The 10,644-nt window shown below is 34.9% G+C and overlaps 1 non-coding gene across 1 annotated transcript; it reads left to right on the plus strand.

Moving 5' to 3' along the window:
- The first annotated feature begins 8,621 nt into the window (after positions 1 to 8,621).
- Positions 8,622 to 8,728, plus strand: LOC128777434 (U6 spliceosomal RNA). The gene has a single exon (XR_008422694.1). It is a non-coding gene; the product is annotated as a U6 spliceosomal RNA (small nuclear RNA).
- Positions 8,729 to 10,644: the final 1,916 nt, after the last annotated feature.

Here is a 10,644-nt window from a genome sequence, read left to right on the forward strand (position 1 = left end):
CTGTTTAAATACTATATTGGTTCTTAACACTAGTATATCAGAAGAGTGAACCCAAGTTGAATTATTAAAGTTCAAAATCATTTATAAAATGTCATCACCAGGAGCATTTACTTATCTATCATACCAAAATGCCATTAACATTCACAGCTCAAACATCAAAGGATAAACTATCTTTATTCCCACTAAAAAAGAGAGCTGTTAGAGATCCACATTCCTCCAAAGACATTTCATGGATTTGTGACTATCAGACACTTTTCACATTCAAATCCTCTTAGTATCTTAGTCACATTTTAACACTCAACATTTGTGTTTTTTGCAATCTCCTTAAACGCTGATTAAAAAAAAATAGTAATGGCAAAGATTATGATTTTTAACCAAATAAACACAAATATTGTGTTGCTTGACAGTGGCATTTGGTTCTAAGTAAAATTCCATTTGGTATTAAAATTGGTATTTTTTTTTCTGATAATACCATTGAAGAGAAATGATTAAAACTAATTTTGTTGGTAGAGGCAGTTCAAGATGGCTGCTCAGGAAGATCCTGAGTTCACCTCCTTCCATAGACACAACACAGCTACAGCTATACAAGGCACGATTCCCTCTGAAAATCGTTAGTAACTAGCTGAAGATCTCCTCTACAACAAAGGAAAAAAGTGCCACAATGAGACATGTAGCAAAGGCAGAGATGTGGTCTTACCCAAACCCTCATGCCCAGCACAGCAACATATCAACACAAAGTTCTCACAAATATCAAACTCCTCTCCGAGGAGCAAGGGTATTGTACCACACATTAGGCATAATGATGTTTGAGACTCAACCAGAGAGTTGAGCCCCCCAAATGTTTAACTTTAAAACCCAACAGACTTACATCCAGAAGAACCATAGGTTCATAGGGAATGAAGTATTATTTAGTATTATAACATTTAGTATCTCTTTAAGAGCACATATGCAGATAGTTGCACTGGGACCCAGACCAAAAGCAGTGGATAGAAAAGAGGCTAGACCATATGCACGATTCATTTGCTAATCGTAATTTGTCAGAGGGGCAAAAGCACCTTAGGACTCTCAAGGGACAAAGATGCTGGCAGGTACCATTTTTACATTCTCTACCTTGTCAGTGCCAGCACTGGCAATTGCCATTTTTGTACTCTCATTCTGACTTGCTAGAAGCTCCTCCTCAGCCAAGGCCAGAGCTCCACCAGAGACATTGAATGCCTTATCCCCTGTGCTACTGCTGCAGTGGCCCTAAAGATCGCAGACAAGTGCCTCACCTCACTACATCCCTCTTCTGGCCCAAAAAGGGGCAGCAGGTAGGTGTTCCACCCTCTTCATGGCCCTCCACATTCAGCAGGCATACACAGCCTACGTAGGGGATGTCACTTGAGTGCCAGGTTCTGGAGGCCAGGGTGTATTATGTTTCTGAGCCCAATGGGTCTAAAGGAATGAGAGAGACACTTCAAGAAACATCCAAGAACTAAGGCAAGAGTAAATGATAAGGTTCATAGCCTATACATGGCCACCCATTCAAAACCAGGAGAGAGTTGTTTCATTGAATAAATAGAAACAAACATAAGAAGCCAAGCAAAAAAGGGGCGCCTTGGTGGCTCAGTAGGTTAAGCTTCCAACCTCAGCTCAGGTAATGATATCATGGTTCAAAAGTTCAAGCCAACTTCGGGCTCTGTGCTGACAGCTCAGAGCCTGGAGCCTGCTTTGGATTCTGTGTCTCCCTCTCTCTCCTCCCCCATTTGTGTGTGCTCTCTCTCTCTCTCAGAAATGAATAAACCTTTTAAAAAAAAGAAGCCAAGCAAAATGAAGAGACTGAAAAATATGTCTAATTGGAAGAATAAAACTCCAGAAAAAGGTCCAATGAAATAAACATATATAACTCTTTACTTGTTAAAGAGTTCGTAGTAACAGTCATAAAGATATTCTTTATGTACATCTTTATGTACATCTTCTAAAGAAGTCATAAAGTACATTCCTACTGTACTCAGAAGAATGAATAAAGAGACAAGTTCAATAAAGAGAAAATATAAGTATAAAAAGAGGTCACAGAGCTGGAGAGTACAATAATAATTGAACTGAGAAATACAGTAAAAGAGTTCAACAGTCAACTAAGCACTAGAATCAATGATCTGGAAGACGGCATTAGAACTCACTCAAACAGAGCAGGAAAAAGAAAAAGAAGTTCAAAAATGAAGATAGTTTAAGGGACCAATGGGATAATGTCAAGTGGAATAACATTTACATTATAGGGATTCCAGGAAGAGTAGGGACAGAAAGGGGCAGAAAACTTATTTGATGATGTAATGGTTGAAAACTTTCCTAACCTGGGGAAGGAAACAGGCTATGCAGGAGATTTCCAAATGAGATGAACCCAAAGACACCTTCACCAAAACACACGATAATAAGTATGTTAATGTTAAAGAGAGAATCTCAAATGCAGCAAGAGAAAATCAACTTGTTATTTAAAAGGAATCCTACCTAAGACTATAAGCATAATTATCAGCAAATTTTGTAGGCTAGAGGGAATAGAAGGATACGTTCAAAGTACTAAAGCAAAACACTTCTAACCATGGATACTACACATGGCAAGATTATCATTCATAACTAAAAATCCATTAAAGAGTTTTTCAGACATGCAAAAGCTAACAGAGTTCATCACCACTAAAATAGCATTACAGAAAATGTTAAAGGGATTTATTTAACTGGGACATAACATTAATTATTAATAAGAAAATGTAATGAAAGTAAAAATCTCACTGATCATCATAAACATGTAGTAAAGGAAGTGGATTAATCACTGACAAAACTAGTATTAAGGTTAAAAGAAAAAGGTAGTAAAATCAACTATACCTACAATAATTAGTTAAGGAATATAGAAAATAAAAAGATGTAAAATGTAATTTCAAAAATATAAAGTAGGGAAGGGGAGTATAAATAGAGTTTTAGAATGTGTTCAAAATTAACTTGCTATAAAATTAAAGGACTATATATATATATATATATATATACTATATATAGGCTGTTATATGTGAGCCAGATGCTAACTACAAAGCAAAAACCTATAATAGATACATAAGAGATAATTGGAAAGAACCTAAACATAAAACTACAGAAAGTCATCAGACCACAAGAGAAGGAAGAGAAAAAGAAAGGAGCATGGAGAAGCTACAAAATACCCAGAAAACTTATTAAGAACATGGTAATGAGTATAAACTCATTAATGACTTCTTTAAATATAAATGGACTAAATTCCCCAATCAAAAGACACAGCTTGCTAGAAGATCAAATAATGCCTAAAGATAGAAGGAAGGAAATAATAAAGATCAGATCATAAATAAATGAAAGAGACCAAGAAAAAAAAAATATCAATGAAACAAGAGCCAGTTCTTTGAAAGGATAAGCAAAATTGGCAAACCTTTAGTTAACACACTATGAAAAATGAGGGAAGGCTCAAATAAATAAAATCAGAAATCAAGGAGAAATTACAACTGACGTCAAAGAAATACAATGGACCATAAAGAGAATACTATGAACGATTTTATGCCAACAAATTGGAAGATCTAGAAGAAATGGGTAAATTCCTAGAACATACGATATTCTAAAATTGAATCACAAAGCAGCAGAAAATTTGAGTAAACTGATTGCAAGTAAGGAGGTTGAACCAGTAATCAAAAAACTCCCAACAAAGAAAAAATTTGGAACTAAACAGCTTCACTGGTGTATTTTACAAACATTCAAAGAGATTCAATACCTAACCTTCTTAAATTGTTACTAACATCTTCAGTGGAGGGAATACTCCCAAACTCATTTTACAAGGCCAGCATTACTTTGATACCAAAATCAGACAAGATCACTACCAAAAAAAACCAAATTAAAGGTCAATATTCCTAACAAGCACAGATGCAAAAATTGTCAACAATATATTACCAAACCAAATTCAACAATACATTGAAAGGATTCATCCACAATGATCAAGTAGGATTTACTCCAGGTATGTAGGAAGGGTTCAACATACAAATCAATATTACACACCATATTAAAAAATGTAGGACTACAATCATATATCCATCTCAATACATGCAGAAAATCATTTTTCAAAATTCAAAATCCATTTATCCTAAAATTTTGAACAAAGTAGGTATAGACTAAACGTAACTAAAATAACAAAGACCATGGCAAACCCATAGAAAACATCACACTCTCAATGCTGATAAGCTGAAAACTTTCCCTTGAAATCAATAACAATACAAGGTTCACTACTTTTATTAGTTTTATTCAACACAGTATTTGAAGTTCAAGCCAGAGAAATTAGGGGAAAAAAAAGAAAGATATGAAGGGCATCAAAATTGGAAAGGAAGATGTAAATCTATTACTGTTTGTGAATTACATGATTTTATATGTAGAAAACTGTAAAAACTCCACCAAAAAGCTGTCAGTACTAATAAATGCATTCAGTGAATTTGTAGGTTACAAAATCAGTATACAAAAAAGTCTGTTGAGTATTTATATACTAACAATGAACTATCAGAAAGAGAATTTTTTAAATGCCATTTATAATTGCATCAAAAATAATGAATATGTAGGAATCAATTTAACCACAGAAATGAAAAACCTGTACACTGAAAGTATTAAGACACTGATAAAAGAAAGTGAAGACAGGAGCACCTGGGTGGCTTAGTCAGCTGAGAGTCTGACTCTTGATTTTGGTTTAGGTCATGATCCCAGAATCATGGGATCAAACCCCGCATCAGGCTCCACACTGAGCATGGATCCTTCTTGAGAGTCTCTCTCTCCCTCTCTCTCTCCCTCTCTCTCTCTCTCTCTCTCTCTCTCTCTCTCTCTGCCCCTCCCCCCACTGGTGCTTTCCATCTAAAATAAAATTTAAAAAAAAAAGAAAAGAAAGTAAAGACAAAAAAGTGGAAATGTATTCCATGCCCATAGATTGAAGAATTAATATTGCAAAAATGCCCATATTACCTAAAGCAATCTATAACACAATGCAATCTCTATCAAAATTTTAATGGCATTCTTCACAGGAATAGAACAAATAATCCTAAAATTTATATGGAACCAAAGAGAGCCTGAATAGACAAACAACTCTTAAAACACACACACGTGCGTGCGCATACACACACACACACACACACACACACACACACACACACAGAAAAAGCAAAAACAAAACAAAAAAACAACAAAAAAAACCCAAACAAAAAACCAAAAAAAACAAAATCCCAGTGCTAGAAGCATCATGACCTCTGATATCAAACTATAGTACAAAGCTATCGTAATTAAAACAGTATGGTACTGATAAAAACAGAATATAAAATAGAGAAATTGGAAATATACCCACACATATATGGTCAATAAATTTACAACAAAGTAGACAAGATATAGAATGAAGAAAAGACAGTTTTGTTTTATTTTTCTTTTCTTTTTTTTTACATTATATTTTTTTAATTTTTTTAAGTTTATTTATTTATTTTGAGGGAGAGAGAGAGAGAGAGGGAGAGAGAATGTGAGCATGGAAGGGGCAGAGATAGTGAACACCAAGCAAGCTCCCCACTGTCAGCCTGGACCCCAATGTGGGGCTCAAACGCATGAACTGGGAGATCATGACCCAATCTGCAACCAAGAGCTGGACACTTAACCAACCGAGCCACCCAGGTGTCCTCATAGTTTTTTTTAGTAAGTGGCACTGGAAAAACTGGACATCCATATGGAAAAGAATTAAATTAGACCACTAAATTAGACCACTATCTTACACCACACACACACACAAACCCCTCAAAACAGACTAAAAAGTTGAATGTTAAGACTAGAACCTAAAAAAAAGTCTAAAACAAACAATAAACAAAACAAAAACATAAGCACTAAGCTCCTGGACATTGTTCTTGGTTATCTATCTATCTATCTATCTATCTATCTATCTATCTATCATCTATCTATCTATCTAACTATCTGACTCTAAAGGCAATGGTAACAAAAGCAAAAATAAATAAGTGGGTCAACATCCAACCAAAAAGCTTCTGCACAGTGAAGGAAACTTCAACAAAGTAAAAAGGCAACCTACTAAATGGGTAAAAATATTTGTAAATAATATATCCTATAAGAGGTTAATATTCAAAATACAGAAAGAACTCCCACAACTCATTAGGAAAAAACAAGAAGTCTGATTAAAAAACGAGCAGAGGATCTAACAGACATTTCCCAAAGAAGACATATAGATGGCCAAAAAGCACATGAAAAGATGCCCAACATCATTAATCACTAGGAAAATGCAAACCCAAACCACAATAATATATCACTTCATGACTTTCAGAATGGCTATTATCAAAAGGACAAGAAATTACAAGTGTTGGGTAGGATGTGGAGAAAAGAGTACCCTCACGCAGTGTTGGTGGGAATGTAAATTGGTACAGTCACTGTGGAAAACAGTATGATGTCCTCAAAATAATTAAAATTAGAACTACCATGTGATCCAGCATATCCACCTGCATCTATCTGAAGAAAACAAAAACACTAATTTGAAAACATTTATACCCCTTTATTCATTGTAGCATTATTTATAATATCCAAGATATTGAAACAACCTAAGAGTTTAGTGACAGATGACTGGATAAAGAAGGTATGGTGTATATACACAATGGAATATTAGCCATAAAAAAGAAAGGAATCTTGCCATTTGCAACAACATGGATGAACCTTGAGGGCATTATGGTAAGTAAAATAAGTCAGAGAAAAACAAATATTATATGATTTCATTTACATGTGGAATCTAAAGAACAAAACATATAAACAAACCAGACAAAACTAAACCTAACTCATAGATACAGAGAATATACTGGTGTTGCTACAGGGAAATGGGATGGGGTTGGGCAAAGTGGGTAAAGGGGATCAAGAGGTACATGCTTCCAGTATAAAATAAATAAGTGATGGGGATGAAACATACAGCATGAAGACTATCTTCCATTATATTGTGTTGCAAATTTTAAAGTTGCTAAGTAAACATTAAAAAGTTCTCATCACAAGAAAATAATTTTGTAATCTGTATGCTTATGAATGGTAACTAGACTTATTGTGGTGATGCTTGCACAATATATACAAATGTATCATGTGGTACATCTAAAAATAATATACTCTGTGTCAATTATACTTTGGTAAAAATCAATGTAAAATTCATTAAAAGAAATAATTTTGACCACATAGTTGTGGGTACATTTCTGGGTTTTGTATTTTGTTCCATTTATCAATGTGCCTGTTTTTTTGTGCCAGTACCATACTGTCTTGGTGACTACAGCTTTGTAATATAACCTGAAGTCCGGAATAGTAATGCCTTTTTTCAAGATTTCTTTGGCTATTCAGGGTCTTTTGTGTCTCTATACAAATTTTAGCGCTGTTTATTCTAGATCTGTGGAGAATTTTGGTGATATTTTGATAGGGATTGCATTAAATGTATAGATTGCTTTGGGTAGTGTAGCCATTTATTTTCTTTAAATGTTTGTTTATTCTGAGAGGGAGAGAGCATGATTGTGGGAGGGGCAGAGAGAGAGAGGAAGAAGGAGAGGGAGAGGGAAGGGAGTGGGGGAGGGAGGGAGGGAGTGGGAGGGAGAGGAAGAGGAAGAGGAAGAGGAAGAGGGAAAGTATGCCAAGCAGGCTTCGCGCTTTTAGCACAGAGCCTGATGTAGGTCTCAGTCCCATGAACTGTGTGTGAGATGATGACTTGAGCTGATCAAGAGTCCATGCTTAACCGACTGAGCCACCCAGGGTGCCCCAGGTAATATAGACATTTTAACAGTATTTGTTCTTCCAATCCATGAGCATGAAATATTTTTCCATTTCTTTGTGTCATCTTCGATTTCTCTCTTAAGTGTTCTGTACTTTTCAGGGCACAGATCTTTTATCTCTTTGGTTAGGTTTATTCCTACGTATCTTATGGTTTTTGGTGCAATAGTAAATAGGATCAATTGCTTTATTTCTCTTTCTGCTGCTTTACTACTTCTGCATAGAAATGCAACAGAAGATATTTGAATATGACATATCTGATTAGAGTTAGTATCCAAAATCTACAAAGAACTTACCAAACTCAACACCCAAAAAATAAATAATACAGTTAATAAATGGGCAGAGACATGCCTGGGTGGCTCAGTCGTTTGAGTGTTCAACTCTTGACTTCTGCTCAGGTGATGATCTCACGGCTCATGAGATAGAGCCCTGCATCAGGGTCTGTGCTGACAGCACAGAGCTTGCTTGAGCTTCTTTATCTCCCTCTATGTCTCTGCCCCTACTCCCCCCTCTCAAAATAATAAATAAACAAACTTAAAAAAAAGAAATGGGCAGAAGACATTAATAGAAATTATCCAATGAAGACTTATAGATGACCAACAAACACATGAAAAGGTGCCAACATCACTCATTATCAGGGAAATACAAGTCAAAACCACAATAAGATACGACCTCACACCTGTCAGAATGGCTGAAATTAACAACACAGGAGACAACAGATGTTGGCAAGGATGCAGAGAAAGGGGCAACTCTCACACTGTCCGTGGGAATGCCAACTGGTGCAGCCACTCTGGAAAAGAGTATGGAAATTCCTTAAAAAGTTAAAAATAGTGCTTTCTTTGGTAGCACATATACTAAAATTGGAATGATATAGAGAAGATTAGCCTGGCCACTGCACAAGGATGACACTCAAATTCATGAAGCATTCTATATGATTAGGAAGATAATAATACCTGGTAATTCCCACCCCTGCTCCCCCCAAAAAAACATTACAAATAGATCTACCCTATGACCCAGCAATTGTACCACTAGGGTATTTACTCAAAGGATACAAAAATACTGATTAGAAGGGGAACATGCACCCAGATATTTATAGCAGCATTATCAACAATAGCCAAACTATGGAAAGAGCCCAAATGTCTATCCACTGATGAATGAATAAAGAAGACATGGTATATATAAATAATGGAATATTACTCAACCATCAAAAAGAATGAAATCTTGCCATTTGCAACAACATGGATGGAGCTAGAGTATATTATGCTAAGTGAGAAAAGTCAGTCAGAGAAAGACAAATATCATGTGATTTTGCTCATCTGTGAAAGTAAGAAACACAACAGGTGAACATAGGGGAAAGGGCAAAAAAGAGAAGGGGACAAACCATAAGACATTTTTAATTATAAAGAAAATATAAAGAAAACACTGAAGGTTGCTGGACATGAGGTGAGTGGAGGGATTGGCTGAATGGGTGATAGGTATTAACAGGGGCACCTGTATGGATGATCACTGGGCATTATATGTAAGTGATGAATCACTAATTCTAATCCTGAAACTAATATTACACTATATGTTAACTAACTAGAATTTAAATAAAACATTTAAAAATAATTTTATATCTACCATGTCAAAAAATAGGTTAAGATGTGTTTTAAAACACTCATATTTATTTCATGGGTAAAGAACAAGAGAGTAGCTAAATAGAGATCTATGTACAATATCAATCTGCAGATCCTAAGTGTCTTGTTTGGCTTGTAATTATATTCAAGCCTCAGGGGAAGATCAGCTTCTTGCAAGAGTGCAAACAGAATGTTTTTTTTCCTAATTACAAGTGTCCCAAAGTCTCATTTCCTGCTCCTTTTCCCCTCATTTCCCCTCTTTATATTCTAGCTTTTAATAAATAGATCCCTTCTACTAAATGCCTTCTCAATATCCCCTTTTCTGTTCCTACATCTGTAGGGCCATTTCCTACCCACCATCTCTCAGGTAACTGCTTTCTCTAAAATAAGATCAAATAAACCTAGTATCCTAAACTGACTCTAATATTAAATGTTCTTACCTTGTGTTCTTCTTTGAGGGGAGAGCTTGAATAAAGGCTTCAGGCACTGCCATTTCTAGGCTAGATTTCTTACTACTCCAAATGCCAGGGGGACAATTACTTATATTTTCAGTGCAGAATTTGATGTATCTAGTCATAAGAAGTCTTTACTAAATATGTATGCAGACAATAAATTTTCTGCCCTAATTAAGGTAAAGGATAAAAGTGAGAAGTATTTTTAATCAAGCAATATTATGTATTACATGGATTCCATTTATAGTCAGGTTTTTGTTATTCTACTGGAAAGGAAAACACAATCTATGCATAGTGATGCTTAAATGACATTAAATAGTAATTTCTGTCACCAATTACCTTACTGAGTAAAATCCACAAATTATTTTTAAATGTCAGGACAAGAGTGTATTCATGGTTATATGAATAACATATACTGTTATTTTAATTTCAAAATTATAATTTATCTTACAACAGAGTAAGAAAAATACTGTAAAAACAATTCCATTTCATCAAATAAGACTTTTAATACACTACTAGAAATGTATGCTTTTATATGTATTTTGTGTGTATATATATATTATTTTATGTGTATTTTGCTTCATGAAATTATATTCAATAAATTTCTGCAAGAGTAGGGAGAACAGTGTATTTTTCCTAAAATTTAAAAAAAAAATAAATTGTGAAGAGAGGACACTTCACAAGAGTTATTTCATAACATTATATGCCACCCTGCTGAGGAAGATTCATGTTAAGCCAAATTCATTTTGTCTCCCCATGAATGCATATGGAGCTATTCTTTGAAA

This window comes from Panthera pardus, unplaced genomic scaffold, assembly GCF_024362965.1.
Source record: "Panthera pardus isolate Hobbes unplaced genomic scaffold, ASM2436296v1 HiC_scaffold_16, whole genome shotgun sequence".
Taxonomy (NCBI): Eukaryota; Metazoa; Chordata; class Mammalia; order Carnivora; family Felidae; genus Panthera; species Panthera pardus.